Raw genomic sequence first — 3,466 nt, 5'->3', positions numbered from 1 at the left:
TTTGAAATATTTAAAATTAAAAAATATTTTTAATTATTTAAATAAAAAAATTAATTATAAAATAAAAATATATAAAAATAGTGTTATATTTTATTTAATTTAAAAATATTATTTGAATCATATAACATATTTATTTTAAATTTATAAGTTTTAAAATAATTATTAAAATTATTTTAAAATTATATTTAATTATTTTAATTATCATTAAACTATCATATTTTGTTATACTTGCATATATTTATAAGAAAAAAATTTAGAGCATGACGTTCATTCACTTTAATTAATCAGCTATTTTATAATATATATTTATTTATATAAAAATTATTAAAAAATAAAAAAAATAAAAAATTAGAGTTAGTTTTGAAATTAAGAATAATATTTAGAATGATTCAAAACAATTAAAATATTTGAATCTAACTTGAGATTTTTTTGAAATTTTTTTTATAAATATTTAAATAATAAAAAATATTATCAAATAAAAAATATATATAATTAGTATTATATTATAGTTAATTTAAAATAATTAATATTTTATTATACCTACAGAAATGAGTAAGAAGAAAGATTCAGAGCGTGACATCGGTTGGGATCATGGTAAGATGCTCTCGGCTCGGTATCATTGGAGATGCAAATGGTGCAACACAGAGTTCAAAAGAAGAGGGGTGACTAGGTTAAAGCAGCACCTGGTTGGTGATTATCCTGATGTGTCTATATATCAGAAATATCTGCAAGATGTCCGATAATTGATGAAAAAGTACTTTGCTGATTCGAAAGCAGCGAAGGAAAGGATAAAGCAGAAAAGGACTGAAGTAGACCATCGAGCTACAGAGCCACCTTCTTATCACTCTAGAGAGTCAGAAGAGGCTTCTGCTCCAAATGATGAGGAGACACAGATTGAGACTGCCATTCAGGCGAGCTTGACGGATCAGTATCGGTAGGAGGAGATGGCTCGGTACAGAGAGCGATTCGGACCATCATGCTATGAATCAGGATCTGCATCATCGACTGGTGGGAGAGAATTTGAGTTAAGGAGGATTATCTCAGTTAGAGAGCCTGGTGGTAGAGAGAGCAGATGCAGCTTGTCTTCTTTATTGGGAGCTTTTGGCAGTAGGAGGAGGTCTTCTAGAGATATTCCAGTAGGAGCCAGCATTCCGGATTTGGATCCACATGCTTTATCCAGCAAGGATTCAAAGCAGCAGAGAATTGACAGTATGCTGAAAAAAGATAAGAAGAAGGATATGTGGCGAGCTATTGGATCATAGTTTCATTTCAGCCATATTCCAGCAAATGCAGCAGCCAATCCTTACTACCGATCTGCTATTTCAGCCATAAAGACTGTCGGCCAGGGTGTAGATCCTCCAGGACCTAAGGACATCTATGGTCAGCTTCTTGACAGCAACAAAGAGGATCTGCAGAGATGGATTACTTCTTATAAAAATAAATGGCCTACATACGGTCTGACAGTGATGTGTGATGGTTGGACAGATCCTACTAGATGGAGCATCATTAATTTTTTGACATACTGTGATGAAAAAATATTTTTTCATAAATCAATTAATACTTCAGATAAGATGCATGATGCCACATATATCCTTGGTCTGATGGAGGAGGTGATTGATTTAGTGGGTGAGCAGCATGTCGTGCAGGTCATCACAGATAATGGATCACAATATAAGGCTGTCGGAGAGTTTCTGATAGAGCAGCGACCGCAAATATACTGGACCTCATGTGCTGCACATTGCATTAATCTTATATTGATGGATATTGGGAGGATTCGCAGGGTGCAGCAGGTAGTAGAGATTGCCCAGACCATTACTAGATTTATCTACAACTACACATGGGTTCTTTCATTGATGTGGATGTATACTGGGAGGAAGATCTTACGACCGGGTATCACACGGTTTGCTACCAACAACATAGCATTTGATAGTCTTCTTTAGAAGAAAGCAGCCCTACGTTAAATATTTATCAGTGTCGAGTGGCAGGAGAGCAGATATGCAAGGGCCGACACTGATGTAAGTCATGTGGAGAACTTGATGACGAGTCAGTCATTTTAACAGTGGCTGAGAAGGTAGTGAAGGCTATCAAGCCTTTATATGAGGTACTTCGCACTGTGGACAGCGAGAGATACCCCCAGATAGGCTTCCTATATTATATGATGGAGAGGGCAAAGAAATAGATCAGTGAGAATGATTTCAAGCATGCTCAAGAATTCATTAACATTATTGAGCACCGTTGGGACTATCAGATGGGTAGAGATTTGCATCTAGCTGGTAAGTTTGGATTCAAGAATGTTTTAAAATATTTTTTTGAAGTATGAAAATAAAAGTGTGCTTAATCAGTCTTGAAATTTATCTGCAGCTTATTACTTGAATCTGAGATTTTAGTATACCATTTCGGGGATAGATATGGACAGCCAGCTTCTTGCTACTCTTCACAATGTCATATATAAGATGGTGTCCGATCTAGAAATCGTGTCGTTGTATCTGCAAGAGGTATACTAGTTTAAAACAAATATAATTATTCAAATAAATTCGATCTGATATATTTATAAATAATAAATATATTTTATTTCAGACGAAATAGTTTAGAGAGGGATCAGATAGTTTTGGAGTTTCATCAACTGTCATAAGCAAAAAGCAGATGAATCCAGGTAAATTACATATCAAAAATGAGCAACATAGATTGATATGTAATTTTGTTTAATAATATCATCAAATTTGATATGTAATTTTACTTTTGCAGCTGAATGGTGGATTCATTTTAAAACGTCAGTAGAAAATTTGAGACATATGGCTATCCGTATTCTTTCTCAGATGATCTCTACTAGTGACTGTGAGCGTAATTGGTCCACTTTCGTCCTTATCCATAGCAAACAGAGAAATCATCTGACATAAAAATACCTCGATGATCTTGTATATGTTCACTACAATCTGAGATTGAGGCTAAAATGCATTCAGAAAGAAGTTCAGTTGAAGTACACTGATCCAACGCTGGATGATTATGCTGACGAAGATGATGATCCAATCATCGGATGGCTTGCAGGTCAGCAGCAGAAGTCAAAGCTTGATGAGCTAGGATCCCCTCCACGACCAGCCAGTGTGGTGGCGAGGGAGATCAGGGTAGATCCAGGGCAATGGGCAGAAGAAAATATTTCATATAGGGTTTCAGTTGATCAGCCACAGTCTGAGGGGATACAAGAAACTCATTCATCACATGACTCGCTGTCCAATGCATCTTTCCAAAGATTCAAGTGAGAAATGTATAGACGATCCTCCCGACAGCCAGTAAGAAGGCATCCATCTTTCCAATCACAGGAAACTCAGTCACAGAGGGGCACAAGGGAGAAAAGAAAAAGACAGTTGTACGTACACCACTCTCAAGAGTACAGGAGCTATCTGGCTTAGATACGGACATCAGGGAGAGTGATGATGATACTGGTAGTAGTAGCCATGGATCTGATGAT

The 3,466-nt window shown here is 35.8% G+C and overlaps 1 pseudogene; it reads left to right on the top strand.

Annotated features, from left to right (window-relative positions):
- The first annotated feature begins 548 nt into the window (after positions 1-548).
- On the top strand, positions 549-3,257 carry LOC109504907 (uncharacterized; annotated as a pseudogene).
- The last annotated feature ends 209 nt before the right edge of the window (positions 3,258-3,466 follow it).

This window comes from Elaeis guineensis, chromosome 13 (assembly GCF_000442705.2).
Source record: "Elaeis guineensis isolate ETL-2024a chromosome 13, EG11, whole genome shotgun sequence".
Classification (NCBI taxonomy): Eukaryota; Viridiplantae; Streptophyta; class Magnoliopsida; order Arecales; family Arecaceae; genus Elaeis; species Elaeis guineensis.
Note: the sequence above shows the minus strand (reverse complement) of the source record. Positions and strands in the feature narration are given on the sequence as shown.